Source organism: Heloderma suspectum, chromosome 4, assembly GCF_057233095.1.
Source record: "Heloderma suspectum isolate Gila_16-S chromosome 4, 16-S_ref, whole genome shotgun sequence".
Lineage (NCBI taxonomy): Eukaryota > Metazoa > Chordata > Lepidosauria > Squamata > Helodermatidae > Heloderma > Heloderma suspectum.
Window position 1 is genome coordinate 27,314,533 of NC_139461.1, and position 20,956 is coordinate 27,335,488.

Consider the following 20,956-nt stretch of genomic DNA (forward strand, 5'->3'; position numbering starts at 1 on the left):
AATGCCTCCCAAAAAAAGAGGATAGAAGAGGGACTGCATAACATTTTCCTGTGCAAATGTATGCACATAGGTGCAAAAGTACCAATAATCACTATTATTTAAATAGAAATAGAAGACATCTCACCATAGTGAAGAAGACTGACTGAGTTTTCTGGTTGCTGCTGCCCCTGGACAGCAGACTGTGTGCCTTGCTCAGTCTGTGTGGATGGTCAGCTTCAAGGCCCCTGCTGTCCCTTCTTATGGGTCTTTATCCTTCAGATAGAGGCCTGATCTTTGCCAGCTCTCCAGAAGAGAGGACTGTCCTCTGTGAAGTAGAACACCTGGCCACCCTACCCCCTTCTGTGGTAACAGGATAGATTCAGGGGAGATTTAGATAAGGATATTTTATTTATTTATACATACATACATACCACCCAATAATTTGCCAGGGCAAGAGGTGTGCCTTCACAATACTTTGGGTTCTCGTTGATCTCTTATTTGGGGGGCCTCCTCGGGGAAAGCATCCAAAAAGAAAACAAGTCACTGTGCAATAGAAAACATGTTTCACTCCGTGGTAAGCAAATGGAGGTTACACGGGCAGCCTTCATCACAGCTGGTGAGAGCTACAACCCATGTCCTTGCCGGAGTGAGGCTTCCTGAAGCTGATACTCAGCGGGGTGGCTTCTGTGGCTCCCAGCAGAGCATCTGCTGCATGGTGTCTGGTTGGGAGAGTGTCCTCCACCTGATGCACAGTTGCTCCCCAACAGACTCCTCCTATGCCAGGAGTCAGCCGGGAAGTGCACACACTCCATCATCAACCAAAGAGCTGAAGGGGCGGGGGGAGAAATAGCCCTTAATACTAGCTGAGTTGCAGCAGACATAATGAAGTGTGAAATGTGCTGCTACCAGCCGGTATGCCATGCTCCTTTAATTTACGGAATATATAATTGTGAAGCATTAAAATTTTAGGACCTTAGTCTTTGACAAAAATTGAAATGAAAACAGACGAGTGCATGAGTCAGAAAGACAATTGCTGTGAGTGGAATAGCTCAGAGGACAAAGTCGTCACCATTTTCGTTATTTTGAGACAGCATTTGCCTGATCGCTGCCCTTGTAAACATTCACTTGCTTATTGCAAACCAGGGTGGGCAGCTTGCCTAAAGTGGGAAAACATAATGAAGGGGAAGACTGCTGGCCAATTTCCATACTGTTGTTACAAGTAATTAGTAGAATTTGCACATCACCAGCATGAGCATGGTGGAGACTTAGTTACAGATGTGAAATTCACATTAAGAAACATATAGGAAGCTGCCTTGCTGACACCGACACATGCACCAATTTCCACATGCGCCAACCTCTTTTGTGTCAGTCTCCCCAAAACATAGTTGGGGCTCCTAAGCCTCCATTAGACTACCTTGAGTGAAGGTGGCTGAAGCATCTAGTGCCCAGGTAGGCAACCAGTTTATGCTGGAAGGCCATTTTGAGGATGGATGGAGACATTGAGCCAGTCCGCATTATCACCGCAGCCCACCATGGTCTGTTAAAGCCACAGTGGGTCGTGGTATGTGTGGGTGGTCATTTTGAATAGCCAACCCTCAGCAGGGGGTTGCCATGGCTTGTCATGTCATTCTAATCCAGGTGGCAGGGTTTGCTTGAGGGTTAAACAACCCTCAAAAACCCTACAACAGACCATGGGTTGTTTGTTTAATCCCCAAACAACCCTCGTCACCCAGGTTCAGACAACATGACAAGCCAGGGCTTAAATAGGCAATGTGGTTTAAATAAGACACAGTGAGCTGCAGTGATTGTGAGAACCAGGTCAGTAGTAGGCAATGCCCTGCTCTCTTCAGGAGCCTGCAGCATCTAGGGCCACCATGACCAAGAGGCAAGCTGAGGCTTTTATCTCAGGCATCCAGTTGCGGGGTGGCAAATGGAAAGAGACAAGCCATATCCCCACTCCCTGTCATGCCTTATCAATGCAAGCCATATCTTGACTACTGATAATGGCTGTGCCAATCTCCTTGTACCCAAGGGAAGAATGCCAGCGTAAGATACAAGTCTAGAGCCAAGTCCTTCAAATTAGAGGTTTCCGAATGTTGTAGGTCAATGCAACGATTCCCTGGGAGGGCAGAAAATCACAGAATAAGGTATAGGGTACAGATTTCAGCTTCCTGTGATTAGGCTGGATCCAATGATGCTCTTCTACATATGGAAGGGCTGTTTTACACCTCACACTAGGCATGAGAAAAGTGAAACAAAACTCAAAAGAAGACTTCCAGAAGACTTCCACTTGCCCAACTTTTGCATAACTAGGAGTATGAAATTGCTACATTTTAGCAGTTTTGAAATTCTGTTTAAGCTCTTGTGCAAGTGTTTCCAGAATGGTACCCGTGGCTATTTTTCTTCCACTCACAGTTCTTTGGATCCAATCCAATGTCTACTTTCTTTGTTTTAAGGCAGGTTTCTAACCCTTTCGACTACGTAGTGTGGGGGCAATGCCTTCTGAAATCTCAGTTGCTAGGTGGTAGCTGAATGAGATTTCCAGTTTAGTTTGGGGATTAAAAAAACCAAAAGCTTATATCCCATTTTCCCCCCAAAGAGAAAGTCAAATTGGCTTACAGTGGTACAAGTATGGATACAATTAAACCAAATCCAAATCCTCCATTTGAAGGTGTCCTGTATTTGATGGGCTGTCCGGTCCAAGACTGGTTTAAAGACAAAGAACCATAAGGAGGGAGAGCAGCAGGGGGTCTGTAAGATGGAATGTATATCTATTAAAATTAAAATAATTATTTCTAAGTGTGTGTGTGTGTGTGTGTGTGTGTGTATATATATATATATATATATATAATTTATTGATTTATTGATTTACAATATTTATATACTGCTCCACATCAAAGACTTTGAAGTGGTGAACAACAAGATAAAAGAATAAAACGCCATAATTAAAACAAAACATTTTAAAAGAACAGATTCTGAACTCAATAAACCATGGCTGGTCACTCAGGGAAGGCCTCTCGAAATAACAGTGTCTTCAGGAGGTGCCAAAAGCAACACAACGTTGGCACCTGCCTGATCTCCAAAGGCAGGGAGTTCCACAGGAAGGGGGCCACCATGCTGAAGGTTCTTTTCCTGGTGGACTCCAACCAGGCCATAGGTCCATGTGGAACCACCAGGAACAAGCCCTCCGATGACCTCAGTGACCAGGCAGGTTGATAAGGAAGAAGGTGCTCTCTCAGGCCCCTTCATGGATCACTGCCTTGTTGTGGCGAAGGGGCTTGCGTAACTCAGTGAAGCCATAAGCTATGCCGTGCAGGGCCACACAAGATGGACAGGTCATGGCAGAGAGTTCTGACAAAATGTGGTCCACTGGAGAAGGAAATGGCAACCCACTCCAGTATTCTTGCCAAGAAAACCCCATGGAACGTATCACAAGGCTAAAAGATATGACGCCGGAAGATGAGCCCCTCAGGTCGGAAGGTGTCCAATATGCTACTGGGGAAGAGCAGAGGGTATTTCCAAGTAGCGCCAGAAAGAGTGAAGCAGCTGGGCCAAAGCCGAAAGGACACTCAGCTGTGGATGTGTCTGGTGGTGAAAAAAAAGTCTGATGCTGTAAAGAACAATATTGTTTAGGAACCTGGAATGTCAGATCAATGAATCAAGGTAAGCTGGAGGTGGTCAAACATGAGATGGCAAGATTGAACATCGACATCTTGGGAATCAGCCAACTAAAATGGACAGGCATGGGCGAATTTAATTCAGGTGACCATCATATCTACTATTGTGGGCAAGAATCCCTTAGAAGAAATGGAGTAGCACTCATAGTCAACAAAAGGGTGGGAAAAGCAGTACTGGGGTACAATCTTAAAAATGATAGAATGATCTCAGTACGAATCCAAGGCAAACCATTCAACATCACAGTAATTCAAGTCTGTGCCCCAACCACTGAGGCCGAAGAAGCTGAGGTTGATCGGTTCTATGAAGACCTACAACACCTTCTAGAACTAACACCAAAAAAAGATGTCCTCTTCATCATAGGGGATTGGAATGCTAAAGTAGGAAGTCAAGAAATCACCGGGATAACAGGCAGGCATGGCCTAGGTGTACAAAATGAAGCAGGACAAAAGCTAATAGAGTTTTGCCAAGAGAACATGCTGATCATAGCAAACACTCTTTTCTAACAGCACAAAAGGCGACTCTACACATGGACGTCACCAGATGGTCAATATCGAAATCAGATTGATTATGTCCTTTGCAGCCAAAGATGGAGAAGCTCCATACAGTCAGTAAAAACAAGACCTGGAGCTGACTGTGGCTCAGATCATGAGCTGCTTCTTGCAAAATTTCGGCTTAAATTGAAGAACGTCGGGAAAACCACTAAACCGTTCAGGTATGACCTAAATCATATCCCTGATGAATATACAGTGGAGGTGAGGAATAGATTTCAGGGATTAGACCTGATAGACAGAGTGCCTGAGGAACTATGGACGGAGGTCCGTAACATTGTTCAGGAGGCAGCAACTCAATCCATCCCAAAGAAAAAGAAATGCAAGAAAGCCAAGTGGCTGTCTGATGAGGCTTTACAAGTAGCTCACGAAAGAAGGGAAGCGAAAAGCAAGGGAGAAAGGGGAAGATATACCCAACTGAATGCAGAGTTCCAGAGAATAGCAAGGAGAGACAAGAAGGCCTTCTTAAATGAACAATGCAAAGAAATCGAGGAAAACAACAGAATGGGAAAGACTAGAGATCTCTTCAAGAAAATTGGAGATCTCAAGGGAACGTTTTGTGCAAAGACGGGCATGATAAAGGACAAAGAAGGCAGGGACCTAACAGAAGCAGATGAGATTAAGAAGAGGTGGCAAGAATACACAGAAGAACTATACAGGAAAGATCTGAATGTCCCTGATAGCCATGATAGTGCGGTCACTGAACTTGAGCCGGACATCCTAGAGAGTGAAGTCAAGTGGGCCTTAGGAAGCATTAGTAACAACAAAGCTAGCGGAGATGACAGTATTCCAGCCGAGCTATTTAAAATCCTAAAAGATGATGCTGTTAAAGTGCTGCATTCAATATGTCAACAAATTTGGAACACTCAACAGTGGCCACAAGACTGGAAAAGGTCAGTTTACATTCCAATTCCAAAGAAGGGCAACGCCAGAGAGTGTTCAAACTACCGCACAATTGCGCTCATTTCACATGCCAGCAAGGTGATGCTCAAAATCCTACAAGATAGGCTTCAGCAGTATGCGAACCGAGAACTACCGGAAGTACAAGCTGGGTTTCGAAGAGGCAGAGGAACTAGGGATCAAATCGCCAACATTCGCTGCATCATGGAGAAAGCAAGAGAATTCCAGAAAAATGTCTATTTCTGCTTCATTGACTACGCTAAAGCCTTTGATTGTGTGGATCACAACAAACTGTGGCAAATTCTGAAAGTGATGGGAGTACCAGACCACCTGACCTGTCTCCTGAGAAACCTGTACGAGGGTCAAGAAGCAACAGTAAGAACCAGACATGGAACAACCGATTGGTTCAAAATTGGGAAAGGAGTACGACAAGGCTGCATATTGTCACCCTGCTTATTTAACTTATATGCAGAGTACATCATGAGAAATGCCGGGTTGGATGAATCAAAGATCGGAATTAAGATTGCTGGGAGAATTATCAACAACCTCCGATATGCAGACGATACCACCCTAATGGCAGAAAGCGAAGAGGATCTAAAGAGCCTCTTGTTGAGGGTGAAAGAGGAGAGTGCAAAAGCTGGTTTGAAACTCAACATTAAAAAAACTAAGATCATGGCATCTGGCCCCATCTCTTCCTGGCATATAGAAGGGGAAGAAATGGAAGCAGTGACAGATTTTACTTTCTTGGGCTCCAAGATCACCGCAGACGGTGACTGTAGCCATGAAATTAAAAGACGCTTGCTCCTTGGGAGGAAAGCTATGGCCAACCTAGACAGCATAGTAAGAAGCAGAGACATCACCTTGCCGACAAAGGTCCGTCTAATCAAAGCTATGGTTTTCCCAGTAGTAATGTATGGCTGTGAGAGCTGGACTATAAGGAAGGCTGAGCGCCGAAGAATTGATGCTTTCGAACTGTGGTGCTGGAGAAGACTCTTACGAGTCCCCTGGACTGCAAGGAGGTCAAATCAGTCCATCCTAAAGGAAATCAACCCTGAGTGCTCATTGGAAGGACAGATACTGAAGCTGAAGCTCCAATATTTTGGCCACCTAATGCGAAGAGAAAACTCCCTGGAAAAGACCCTGATGCTGGGAAAGACTGAAGGCAAAAGGAGAAGGGGACGGCAGAGGATGAGATGGCTAGATAGCATCACGGATGCAATGAATATGAACTTGAGCACGCTCCGGGGGAGAGCGCAGGACAGGAAGGCCTGGCGTGCTATGGTCCATGGGGTCACGAAGAGTCGGACACGACTGAACGACTGAACAACAACAAGCTCTCTCAGGTCCCAAGTTGTTTAGGGCTTTGTACAATAGTACTAATACCTTAATCTTGGCCCGGTAGTGAATAGGCAGCCAGTGCAGTTTTCTCAGCAAAGGAGTTACATGTTGAAAAGGGGCAGCTCCTGACAGCAGCTGAGCTGCTGCATTCTTCACTAGCTCCAGCTTCTGGACTAGCCTCAAGGGCAGCACCACATAGAGCACATTGCACTAATCCAGTCTTGAGGTTACTAATGCCTGTACCACTGTGGTCAGCTATCCCTGTCCGGGAGAGGCCATAGCTGGCGAACCAGCCAAAGCTGGTAAAAGGCACTCCAAGCCACAGCAGCCACTCGGGCCTCCAGCAACAATGATGGATCTAGGAGTACCCCCAGGCTACAAACTTGATCTTTCAAAGGGAGTGCGACCTCATCCAGAACAGGCAATGTGCCTATCTCCCAGACTCGGGAACCACTCACCCACAGGGCTTCCATCTTGCCAGGATTCAGCTTCAGTTTATTGGCCTGCATCCAGCCCATTACTGAGTTTAGGCACTGATCCAGGATTTGCACAGCCTCTCCTGATTCAGATGTCACAGGGAGATAGAGCTGTGTATCATCAGCATACTGATAGCACTTGGCTCCAAATCCCCTAATGACTGCTCCCAGTGGCTTCATGTAGATGTTAAACAACATCAGGGACAAGATGGTACCCTGCAGAACCCCATAGCTCAGTTTCCAAGTGGCCAAGGAATAGTCATCCAATATATTAGCAGATGCAAATGTTATACAAAGTGGTATCCTATTTTTTGGTGATATCAGGCCAGCTTGGGACTCTTCCTCAGGGACTGGCTGAGTCTCTGGGGTTACTGAGTAACTGCTCAGGGCCAGATAACTCTGGGCTTTGCAGGCTCCACCCTGTCATGTTGATAGATGACATCTGATAAATGCATTAGATCGTCCTCTGGTCAAATAGCTGCACCATGACGTTTGTCACCCTGGAAGTTCTCATCAGAAAGATTAATGGCTGGTCAACAGTCCCTTTCAACACAGTGCTCCCAGGCTGGGGGGCGGGGGGGGGGGTGAAGAATTATATCATGAAGGAGATGTGTATAGGCAGCTATACAGCATTTTCTGCTCCTACACTTCAAACAGGAATTCAAATCTACAATTCATGGAATCCTCATTAGGATGGGCCAAGTGTCAGTCAACCCAGCCCTGTCACAGACCAGGACTATCTGTTCCCCAGATGCTCACATAGATCACCAATCTATGCAGTCAGGACCACCATTTGCAGAAATTTGCTTGTACAGCAAACAGCTCAAGATCCAAGCCACACAATGGCTACTAGTCATAATGGCCATATATTACTTCCAGTATCGGTACCAGTGGCTGAGGAACATGAACAGGAGGATGCTATTGCACTCATGTCCTGCTTGCGGACTTCACACAGGCACCTGGTTGGCCACTGTGTGAACAGACTGCTGGACTAGATAGACCATTGATCCAGCATGTATCTCCTTATGTTTTGTATTGCCTGACATCCTTTCAAGCACAGTATATTTCCATGAAGGCTGTTCACATGCTCAGGTGTGGGTCACTCAGTGCGCAGTGATTGAGTGACAAAGCATCCAATGATGGACACTCATGCACGCATTGGGCCTAGAAGGGGATATGATACCTAACACCATATGTTCTTTTATCTTCCTCTTGCTAGTAGTAAACAAGCACTCTTTGCAGCTCTCTGCTGACAACATTGATAATGTTGGTGCATGAATTAGGAGCTAAACAAAAAGCCATGTTAATTTCAAGCTCCATTAGAAACACTGGCAGAAGAGAGAAGGGGTGCGGAAATGAATGTTTCCTGAAAGGGAAAGGTTGTAAAAAGTGGATGGGGTACAAACTTAGATTTCCAGGTAAAATACAAAGGACTGAGTAAGACAATAGACCCAAATGGGAAGTTTACCAAGGGTCTTAATGTGGAAAACCAAAAACCATTTTGTAGAAGAAGAAATATATACCAAAGGTGTCCAACAGGATAGAACTGTTGCTGGCTTGCTAGCACTCCTGTTCTTTGCAAACAGATTTTATGGACAATTCGGTAATGTTTAGTATAGCCTTGGCACTGGATATGGGAAGAATTGTTCTTTTGAAGAACACTGTGGTCAGATTTCACTCTGATGTTTCATTGGCATTGCCTGTCCGAGTATAAGAGTCCTCCGAGACGTTTAATCTGGTTTTAAACATTTGCCTTCCTTCCAGGATGCAATCTGTAAAATATATTGTGCCATTTGATCATTCAGTCACACGGTAGTGGGAGAAACTCTGTTTTTGGCAATCAAGAGTTTTCCATACATTTGAGGCAAAATGTATTTATTTCATATCCAGAGCTATGTTTTTATATGGGCTTCTTGGTGTACATATTAAGTATCAGACTGCACAGTTATTGGTAGGATCCAGGTTCTCAAACACTGATGTACAACAGCTTCATTCATTTTGAATGATCTCCATGAAGTAGGTGGGAATCCTTATTATTTACATATTATTTACATTTATAGCCTGCCCTTTACCTTACTTTCCCAAGGTGGGGTACATACATTCCAATAAAACACAACTTAAAACCACCATCAAAAGCTCAATTCGCATCATAATCCAAAACACTAATTCATTACACAACTTCACTACATTCCTTAAGTGGAATGTTGTTAGGAACATAGGAAACTGCCTTCTGCTCAGTCAGACCACTGATTTGTCTAGCCCATTTCTGTTGACACTGATTGGCAGGGTTTCAGGCAGGAGTTTTTCCTGCCCAATGGGAGAAGCCAGGGATCGAACCTGGGACCTTCTGCATGCAAAGCAGGTGCTCTCCCACTGAGCTGTGCCCCATCCGATAGCTCATATGTCATTCACATGCTTAATTGATTGGTGGCTGAAGCTTTGCCAGTGGTTGCACAGAAAAAGTGTGCCCACTAGGAGTTGGTCTGTTATCACACCTCTGCAATTAGAGATAGAACCATAGAGTTATAGAGCTAGAAGGAATCTGTTTTTCATGTGGTCCGAATCCCTGCTTTGAGGCAATTGAACCATACTCAGTTGAAAACACTGGCACAAAGTTAAGAGGGCACCTACCCATCAATGTAGGGAACTTGGAAATGTCAGCATAAGCTAGTGTGTAAGCTAGGTATTTAATGGAGCTATAACTCATGTAGCACTGTGCTGAATTTTTGACCTATTTATTTTCGACCATTCGTTGCGGGGGAGGGGTGAAAAGAAAATGCACCTGAAAATGTGTGGGAATGGGTGAGAATTTCGGAGAATTTTCTCAGGGTGCAGGGCTTCAGTGCTTACTGTACTATAAGGAGGCGGCTGAGGGGTGTGTGTGCTCTTTTACAATTTCCCACTCCCTTTCTGTCCTTGCAGCCTCTCCTGCTGCTTCAGCTTCTTGGAAAGCACTTTGGAGGACTCAGCCAGGACTTCTTCACTTGGGGCTTTCCAATGTTGTTGCCTGCAGAGTGTCTGAAAGCTGAGAGAGGATTTGTTGTTGTTCTTGTTGTTGTTGTCCAAAGGACTTTTAATAACAATAAAGCAAAATTTTAAAAATGCCCTTCTTGGCTTTGAGGCAGTCAGTAGGCAGCAGCACTGGAAATCCCCCTGGGAGAAAGTCCTGGCTATTGTTATTAACTTTGTATACTGCCTAGAGAATTTGTATATAGGCGGGTTATAAATTGAATGAATAAAATAAATAATAAAAGTCCTCCAGGGGGATTTCCGAGAAGGTCAAGCAGCTGGAAAGGTTGCAGGGACAGAATGGGGGGAAATGATAAAAGAAAGAGCCCATGCACATACCCCTTGGCCACCTCCTTACAGTAAGGCAAGCACTGAAGCCCTGCTCCCTGAGAAAGTTCTCTAATATTCTCAGCAACGAAACGAAAGAGGCAGAAAAATGACCACCTTTGTCGTAGGGCAAAAGAGAGGTTGTGAAGGGCAGGAGGGGTTTCAGCATAGCACTAAACCCATGCAATTAATATTGGGGGAGGGGGGAGACTCGCATAGATATGACGTAGATTACAACTCAGTTTTGTACTTTTGTGAAAAAAAAGTGTTGGCATATTAAACTGCCTGTAGGGACCTATGCATTTTTAGAGTGTAGCCTATGGAACTCTCTGTGAGCCTTTAAATATGATGTCCCCTTAATATACAGCAGGCAGTTGGACCTATTTCATCTGGAGGGCCAAATTCAATTTTGGAAAAACTCTTGGGGGCTAAATTTTTGTGAACCGCCCAGAGAGCTTCGGCTATTGCGTAGTATAGAAATGAAAACAAACAAACAAACAAACAAATATTCCAGGTATGCGTGGGGCCAAAGGCAAAAGGACCAGGACCCAATCATCAAAAATATCAAAAATGTCAGCATGTTTTAGCTTAAATCTGTTACTGCCAGAAACGAAGCTTTAGGAGAGGCATTTCATCCTTTAGAAAGGGGAAAAAACTGTACAAAAGCCAGGATACCACCGAGCAAGCAGCCGTCAGGGGAAAGGGGCGGGGTCAGGGAAACGGGACAGGGCCCTCTTGGGCCGGATTTGGCTCATGGGCTTGAGGTTCAACACCTTGGATCTAAAGAGACCTTTTGTTACAGAGGTAAGGTTGAACTGTACAGTGGCTACAAGAATTGGTTCTGGGATTTAAGTTGGCCTGTTAATAGAAAGTGTGAGGAATTTGTGCTTCCTGTTTCTTCAGCACTGTTGAGGAGTAGCTGCCCTAAGGGTGTGTGTTAAAGTACTAGATATGATTATAAGTTTCATCCAAACTAACTTAGACTAAAGTTTGGGTAAAATCTGATTTTGTACAGAATATAGATTAAGCTACGTTGTGTGGTTGCACAATCTCCTGCCCTGGAAATTTTCAAGAAAAAGTTTGTTATTTATTTGATAGGGGGACTTTGGTCTCAAGGCCAAGGGTTGAACTAGATCATTCTTTCCCAACATGGTGCTCTCCAGATGTTTTGGACTTCAGCTCCCATCAGCCCCAGCCAATATGGCCAATGGTCAAGAATTATGAGAGTTATAGTGCAGAACATCTGGAGGGTACCTGTTTGGGGACAGCTGAAACAGATGATTGTTCTTCCAACAATTCTACAGCCCAGAGCCTGAGCATGTTCATTGCCTTTAACTCACTTTGAAATCAATGAGACTTAAGTTAGTTGTGATTAACTTAAGCCCCATTAATTTCAATGGGACTTAATACGCATGACTAATGTTCTCTGGAATAAGGCTTATGAGTGTACAAACAATGCATTTAATTTTTAGAAGAAGCTCCAAAATGTCATTCACCCATAAGCTCTTTCCCAATCAAATTCAACCAATGCCAACTTTCTCTTCAGCTCCTCGTCTGGAGGCTGCTCTTGGATTAAGTCCACATGGATCAGGTGGCAGCTTGCCACTGGGATTATATGTGAATGGCTGTTGAAGATTTCACATTTGATGTTTAAGCCAGAATCCATAATTACAAATTGAACAACCACTGGGCAAACGTTGCAAGAATTCTCACTGAAGGTAAGCAATTCTCTTGTAGGCAGGATACATGCTGTTTACTTGTCTGTTTAATTGAAAGCCATTCACAGATATATTACAGCAATCTTCTCTAGCCTGGCGATCTCCAGAAGTTTTGGACTACAACTCCCAGCATTCCTGACCATTGGCCATGCTGGTTGGGGCTGATGGGAATTGAAATCCCAGGTTTATTATTTATTTATTTAATAGATTTATATATCGCTTACCATATTTTAAAAATATATATTTAAGTGGATGCAGAAGGGTGCCTTACAGACTTGCCACCACCACTACTACTACTACTAGCATACATGGCACTTTACAGATTAACATTGACAAATACAGGTCTTTGACTGCAGGAGCTTTGAATGTAAATGTTGATCGCAAGAGGCCTAGAATGATAGTAGGAACTCAGGGGTTGTATCCAATTAACCACATGGTTTCCATCAGATTGTGGACTGACAAATCCCCCATTGCTCCAGAGGAGGCACGGGGGCAGGGGCTGCAGTGGGGAGGAGAGGAGGGGAAGCCCCCTTGTGCAAGGGGAAGTCTGCTTGCACTGTGTTGGATTTCATTCACCATGTCCCGTCAGTCTCCTTAAGTATACAGATATACGTAAGCCTCGTTTGAGATTGGAATGAGAACTATTGGATAATGAATAGAAAATATTGTGAGGGATTATTTTGAATGAATCATTAGGTGTGTTTTTAACAAAAGGTATTGAGAAGATGCTTAATAAAATGTTTGACACAACATGGGCTTTATTATAGCTTCTTTCAGGAAGTATTATATGTACTTTCAGTGAGAAATATTCAGATCTACGTACATTTGAGCCCAAAGTCTTCCCACTAAGGAACAACTGTGAATGGAAGGTTTAAATTGACGTTGCCCCTCGTGGTACTTAACATACCACTAGATGGTGCTGTTTGTTGTTCAGCTGCATCTTCAGCCAGACAGACAGCCACACCTGATCTGTCTTCACCATGCAATTCATCCCATACTTGAAATTAACTTACGAATGGTTCATTGACATAATAACATCACAGACCTCCTTCTGATATAGCAGACATGCCGAGTAGAAACAAGCTAAAAACTACACTTTTATTTTGCTCCTAAACTTTTCCAATTTTTCCTGCTCTTCTTTTGTTGATCATCTGGCCCTTAACACTAAAGCAACCTTAGCTTCCTTAAATGTAGCCCACGTACCACAGTGATGTAACAACCCCACTAATTTGCTCTTTGAAGCTCGTCACAAGTCTAACCAGTGGTGTGGTGGAGCCAGGGCTGATAGGGACACAGCCCTGGCACTTTTTGATAAGCAGGAACGTTGATGTCACTGGCCACTCCCACACCCCTCAGAATTCCCAGGGAACAACAATATATTGTTCCCTGTTGTAGCCCCAATTATTTGGGGGCGGCTTGATCTTGAACGGGCAATTAAGACCCATTCACTTGACAAAAGACCTGCTCCTGCTGGAGGTCAAAACTGCTAGAAATGGTTTGTTGATATGGATCAACTCAGCTGCCTGCATTTTTGCACTGTTCTTGGGGATGTGGCTATGGAGACTGTCATGATGAGCGCCTGCACTTCAGAATTTACCAGTCTGATTTTTTGGACTCAGCCATGGGACTGACTGCCCCAGTGGCCTTGAACTGCCTCAGAGGAATATTGTAAGGATGAAATAAAATGAGAAAGGACCTATTGTAAACCCTAACCCTCCAAGCCTTTGGGATATGACATATTCAGATTAAGATTAGACTGAAAGGTTGTTTTTTTAATTGTGTGTGGGGGGGTTCTAGGTGAAAGGCACTGGGATGAAACTGCATTCCCTCTTTTGCATTTTGGGGATGGGGTGAATTGTGGGGATTGGGGAGTAAAATTCACTGGTGCTTCTCCTGGTTGGTAGCCACCATTTTAGTCTCTCCAGAATACCCAGGAAAGATGCTATATCATGACATACCATTGCTCCATTGGGTTTTCTAAGAAAAAAAATGCCCCCCCCCCGATAATAGCCAAATTCTCCCCCTTTCACAGCCTGCGAAATTGCAGGGGGTGGGGCATTTTCACGCAGTATTCAAAATCTTCTTCTCGCTTTTCCATTTGATTTGAATTCCTATACCCGAAGGCCATCCCCCAGTCATTTCTTCCCAGCATTCAGAGGTATCCGGTGTCTGTGCATGCATCCGGTTGAAGTCTCCATCTTTTGGCCTGGTGTTCCCATCCAGTCTGTAACATGCAGACCCATCTCCTCCTGAGCCCAGTATCTTACCTTTGGACTCAAAGCGGATGCATTCCTAATTCTTTTCATAATAGGGTGTAGCATAGTGGAGGAAACATCTGTTTTGCCTCCTTGGATTTAGTGTCCCATTTCCTCTGACTTTGACCACTCAAAGACACTAATTTTAGCAAGCCTGTCTGTGCGACAAGCTTGTTTAAGCAATTAGCCACATCACCTACACAGCACAACAAATACTATGGCAGTTTTTTGTAAGACATCTAGACAAGGCAGGGAGAAGAAGAAACAAAGGGTTTTCCTCCTAACTAGTGGTAGGCTTTGGAGCTGTATCAGGGTCATACATGTGGGACGTTATTACTGTTCCTAGGTTGGACAGATGCCCTGTCCCTTCAACAGCTACTGGCGCCGTTGCAGAATGGCCCTATTGGAGGTGTCCTATTCTGAGAACCATGGCTTATTTATTAAATCCTTCCTTTAAGCAGTAAATCTTCTGTCTTCTTGGCCAGTAAAGGAAATATGTAAGATTTCCGGAAGCACATTGTTGACCAGAGTGACATTGTCTGCGTCTGTGTTCCGTTTCTGTTTACAACACAGAGGGTTTTTTTTCCTTATGTTCCCCCTAGGAGAAATGTGCATGCACCACTTAGAGTTCAAAACCTTCCAGAAAGTTGGAAGAGGCTATTTGGCCTTCACTTTGACTAGGCACCCTTGCCCACCCTGGCACTCTCCAGATGTTTTGGACAACTCCCAGCATTCCTGACCATCGGCTATGCTGGCTGGGGCTGATGGGATTTGAAGTCCAAAACACCTGGAGAGCACCAGGTTGAGGAAGAGTGGAGTGGGATATGACATACGTGAACATATGTTTGAAGAGCAGAGCCTGCACCTTCCTGCTTAGTTCTTGTCTGCCTGTTGCATGGAACAATAAGAGGAGGCAGTCTATTTGGCTCAACTGCCAGGGAATTTGTTTTGGCTCTCTTATTCACTAGTTAGCTTTTACAGCTAATTTTGTTAGAAATCCAGTTCTAGTGTTGTGTAGTTAAGAATTCATTGTATACCAGATCAAGCATCTACTTTGGAAAGCATTCAATAGGCCTTGTGGGAAACACATTTTTTTATTCATTTCATATAGATCTTTTGTCTCTCCTTTATTTATATCTCAGGACTTTGGTCTTTGAACCTCTCTAAAAGCAAGCAATACGGGCTGATTCATACATTATCTGAGCAGCATGATTCTGTTCCTCCTGGCTGGATCTCACATAGGTTTGCTGCTATCTGAAGTAGGGCTGTATGGATTTTGTAAAATCCATTCCATCTGCATTTCGCAGATTGTCATGTGGCCTTTGTTCCGTTGTCCACTCATTGGTGGAATTGGGTTTGTTTCCAATTTCCCAAATTTGCTCAAATTTGCATTTGCACAAGTGTGCAAATGCCCCCCAAAATGTACAAACCCCCCCCCCATGTGCATTTTTGTGATTTAACCTATGGGAGGAAATGCACATTTTTGGCTGGTGTTTTTTATTTTATGTCTTTTTCTGCAAATAAATTTGCACAAACTTCCAGAAAGTTTTTTTTTTTAAACTGTCCACAAGTCCACAGAATCTGTGCAACTCAGGAAAAGCTGGTCCGCTGTGGAATCCACAGGTCGGATTCATAGAAATCCGAACTCATGTGATTCTGTTGCAGATTTCTCCAACATCCCTAGTCTGAAGGAACTAGGAACAGCATGGTTTGAGGGACTAACATGACTGCTTCCCATACCAGTGATGCCACACTCTCACACGCACACATCCTCTGGGAGAGGCAATACTTTCATGGGAAATTATCCACATCAGTTAACCAACCCACATGATTGCTTCCAAACAGCCACAGGAAACTTTAACCACACACCAACTGTTATTGTTCAAGCATTGCCAAATGTCAAACAAATGGAATTCCATTTTGGACCATACTCTCCTCCTTCACTTAAGCCCAGGGAGACTAAAAGAAAGGACCAAAAGCATTTCACCATGTAAGAAAAGTGGGATACAAATGTAATCTTTTTAAAAGGCAAGTAGCAGGTTGCATGGACCCACAATTTGCTTTATAATGCCCCTTTAATCACCTTAGTGTTGTTTGTAGCATACAGTTGTCACTCTTTCCCGTTAGCACTGTACAGTTTTACACGATCTTGGAGGGAGGAAATAAGTCATGGTGACTTATTTCCCCCGTCGTGCATGCCAGTCACATGCTGGGGGAATTTGCATAATTACCCTCACTTGTGTAGCTTGTGTTATGAGAACCCAGTGAGTGTGGCTTGTTGCTGTTGTTAACAAGCCACCCAGAACCCATGGGCTCTTGTAGGGTTCTGGGTCGGCTTGCTAACCACAGCAACAAGCCACCCTCACCAATTTTGCACAACACAGGAAGCAGTGCCAGTGAGGGTAATTATGCAAATCCCCCCAGCACGTGCAGAGAGAGGAAATAACACACTGCGGCTTATTTCTCCTCTGTAATTGCGCGAACCAAGTTTCTGTGTTCCAAGGTAGGGATGTCATCAGGCAGGGATGTCATTTGTGGGGAGTATAAGGGGGGAGCTGTACCACCTCCTCGTGTTTCAAATCACATATGAATATCCCTAAAGAACACCTATAACTCTGACCAGTTCTCTGGTTCTACACACTGACAATTGCTATAACTGTACATTATACTCCTTCATTGTCGCTGGAGGCCCAAGTAGCCATGGCAGCTCAAAGTGCCTTTTACCAGCTTCGGCTGCTTCTCCAGCTATGGCCTCTCCTGGACAGGGATAGCTTGGCCACGGTGGTACAGGTGCTAGTAACCTCAAGACTGGATTACTGCAATGCGCTCTATGTGGGGCTGCCCTTAAGGCTGCTCCGGAAGCTGGAGCTAGTGCAGAAAGTAGCAGCTCGGCTGTTGTCAGCAGCTGCCCCTTTTCAGCCTGCAAGTGCTTTGCTGAGGGAACCGCACTGGCTGCCCATTCGCTCCTGGGCCAGGTTTAAGGTTTTAGCGCTCATGTACAAAGCCCTAAACGACTTGGGACCAGGATACCTGAGAGAGTGCCTCCTTCCTTACCAACCTGCCCCGTCACTGAGGTGAGAGATAAAAATGCACCTAAAAGTGTTGAGTCTGACAAAAAAAAATTTAAAAAAGCATCAAACTACTTATAGAGAGGAATTAGTAAGGACGTTCCACACAACAGAAGAACGAATTATGGACAGTGCCAGTTTTGCAAGTGATTTGAGGGTTACTTAATTAGACAAACAGCATGATCCTATATACATATTTACTCAGAAATAAGGCCCACTGCATCCAGTGGCACTTACCTCCAGGGAAGCATGCATAGGGTTACATCATACAGTATGTGATTGTTTTAAATTCTATTTAGCCTTTGAGGGTTTAAATACATGTTGCATGCAAAAGTATCCAAGAAAACTCAGCCATCTGTTTCCTTCTTACAAAGAAACTTTGAAAGGGGTAAATTTGGAGTGAGAAATCAGTGATGTCTTTTACGAACTCACCACATACTTTATATAATTAGCAAATAATTTGCATAATAGGCAAATAAGGCTGCCCAGACTTGGAGAGCCGGAATACAGCAACCCTATTTTAGCAACCCTAATCCTGTAAAAGTCTGAAATGAAGTGTTTGGGTCACCATTAGCAAAATCTGGGACTCCCCAAGAAGGCCCAACTTGCACATGAAGACCCTCTAATTTATGGCTCTTTCAAACATTATTATGTTTTGAAGCATCCATCAAAAAATGTAAATGTGAATTTAACAAACATATGTTCTTCTTCGTGGTCACTGTGCATCACACATATGGGCTCTGCGCCTGTGCTGAGTCTCATTTGGGAACCTTTTATAGCTGAGGAACATTTTTAGTGGGAACCCTCCCCCACTGTGCATATCCTAGGGGGTTCCCGCCCATTCCCTCAGTTCTCTTTTGACCGCCATAGTGGATAGTCTCTTTCGGAGCTTCCTCTCTGTCTAGAAAGAAAATTGCAGAGTTTCTTTTTTCTGCTGCTGCTGAGGACTTGTTTTCATGTTATTCTTGTTTGTTCTCCCCTATCTTTGTCATCTTCCCCCCGCCCCAAGTTCTTTCGTCATTCATCTGTCGACCACGGCTGCACTGTCGCTTATGACCTCAAGGGCACCTTTTTGTAAGTGTGTAAGTTGCCCCCCACTGACCCTCAGTCCCTCTGCCTTTTTTGTTTGGGTGAAGGCCATCTACCCAATTCCTGCTCCCTGTGCCAATTGTTTATTGAACAGGCATGAAAGAACAGATCGGACAGGCTTAAGGCAGAGCTGGGGAGAAGAGCGTTACTGGCTACAGATCCAAAGAATCTAACCCTAAACCAGCTCACTCAATTCTGGCATCAGACCCACAGCTGATCTCGCCTGTGGGCCCTGTGCCACAAGCAGCTTTGCATCATGAATCAGTTGGTGATTACTAGTTGGATTCTTCTTCATACTCATCTCTCCCACCTTCCATCCCATCTCGGGATGATGTAGTGGGATCCCAGGTGGGAATCTCCCCTTCAGAGGACATGTACAACTTTGCTGAGCAAATCAGCAGGATGTAGGGATGGGCAGATTCCCTACCTGCTGTTCTGGCGATCTGTCCCTCCCCCCGGAATCCTCTTCAGCCAGCTCCGCTCTGCGGCGATTCCGCAGAGCCAGCCACCAGCTCCGTATCATTGGTGATACAGCCACCATTGGCATGCCGTATCACTGGCTGAGGGATCTCTGGACGCAAATGGTGTAGTGGACGCCATTTTCGGTCATAAAGCTCTTAGATTAACCTAAAAGCCACCGTAAATCGCTGCAATTAGGTTAAACTAAGGGCTTTATGGCCGCAAATGGCATCCACTATGCCATTTGTGTCTGTGTTTTTTCCCACGATAGGCTAGCCTATCGCGGGAAAAAATAGCTGACCACGGGGAGGATCCAGCCAAAGAAGGAAAGGATCCTTTTCGCCATGAACTCCAGAAGCTGGTTTGTATTGAATCCGGCCTCATTGGGGTCCATGGCAGAATTCTCTGACATCCCTAGCAGCATGGCCCATTCTTTGGGCATTGAAGTACAGCAGCCAGAAGAGCATATTCAGGACCCCGTCTTCGATGCAGTTCATACCGAATCGTCAAAAGCGGTTGTGGTACCCTTCCTCCCAACCCTTCTTCAGACCGTTCAACAGTCTTAGAAGGATCCATCTTCCATGGCTCTGACGTCTAAGCGCCTTGAGTCCCTTTATAGGGTGCAGGAGAAGGACACAGCATTCTTGTATTTATACTCATGACCCAACTCCATCATCATGGAATAGACACAGGGACAGTTGCAGAAACCTCATGCGTCATCTGTTGACAAGGAGGGGAGAAGGTTGGATCTTTGGGGTAGGAGAATATATTCCTTGGCTGCCCTGGGATGTCGTGTGGCCAATTATCAGGCCATGATGGCCAGATACCAGTTATTCCTGTGGGAGAAGATGGACTCCCTTTGTGCCTACCTCCCAGAGGACCAAAAGGACTTCTCCAGGGTCTTCCATGCTGAGGCTGTCAAGCTGTCGAGGCAGCAAATTAATAGCTCTCAGCATGAGGCAGACTGTAGTGCTAAGTCGATGGTTGGCACCATCATTCTCAGGAGGCATGCTTGGCTAAGGTCTACAGGCTTGACTCCTGAAGCTAGGTCCCAAATAGAGGATTTGCCCTTTGACGGTGAAGGGCTGTTTAACTCCAAAACAGAGGGACAAATGAACTCTGTCCAGAAAGTGAAGAAAACTGCCCGTAAGATGGGCCTGGGCCCTCAACCCGCGCAGCACCAGTACAGAAGCTGCAAGTGGTTTCGGCCTCAACTGTATGTGACCAAACAGCAGTTTGACTGATGGATACCAATGCTATCAACCTACCCAGCACCAGAAAAAGCAGACCACTTGGTCTTCAAAGTTCCGTCAAGGTCGTGGCAGGCCTGAGACATCTCCAAAGCGTCGACTTTGACTTCCTGACACTTATCGCCCCCAACCTCCCCAGTCGGCCTGTTTTTGGATCCGTTCTGGCGGGCACGTTTCCTGCCGACCTGGAAGGCAATAACATCGGACACCTGGGTGTTAGATATAATTGCTCAAGGTTACATGATAGAATTTCATACCCTTCTCTCCCTAGGGATTGTTTGTATTACTCCCTTGTTGCAAGCCCTCCTTCTGGAGACCTCCACCCTGCTTTGAAAAGGAGCTATCCAGAGAGTCCTTCCATTCCAGCCAGAAGACAGCTTCTTTTCTCGGTATTTCACTGTACCGAAACAGGATGGAGGCCTCCACCCTATCATGGACTTAAGGGACTTGAACAAGTTTATCAACTCCAGAAGGTTCAGAATGATCACTTTGGCTATGATTCTCCCTCTGCTTCGAAAGAATGTTTGGTTTGCCACCATAGACCTGAAGGATGCGTATTTTCATATAGTAATTGTGGACGCCCAATTGTGGACCTGTGCTTCATCATCAGTACTGACATGTTCCATTATCAGGTCCTGCCCTTCAGTCTGGCGACTGCCCCAATGGTTTTTACGAAGTGTATGGCGGTCGTGTGCACATATCTGAGACTACAGGGAATCAAGGTTTATCCTTACCTGGACGACTGGCTCCTCATATCAGACTCCAAAGGAGACCTTTACTGTACCATTGGGATTGTTCTGAACCTTCTGGGTGCACTAGGCCTTTATGTCAACAGAGAAAAATAAACTGGAACTGATTCAAC

At 44.9% G+C, this 20,956-nt stretch overlaps 1 protein-coding gene across 9 annotated transcripts in view; it reads left to right on the forward strand.

The window, feature by feature from the left end:
- The window catches only part of SAMD12 (sterile alpha motif domain containing 12), a 286,712-nt gene that overhangs the window by 170,029 nt on the left and 95,727 nt on the right, over positions 1-20,956 (forward strand). For 2 of the 9 annotated variants that reach the window (XR_014790010.1, XR_014790011.1), the window contains exon 5: positions 11,802-11,973. The exons of the other annotated variants lie outside the window; for them this stretch is intronic. The gene's annotated coding sequence lies outside the window, so the exon portion shown is untranslated. The remainder of the gene's footprint in view (positions 1-11,801; positions 11,974-20,956) is intronic. 9 annotated transcript variants of the gene reach the window in all.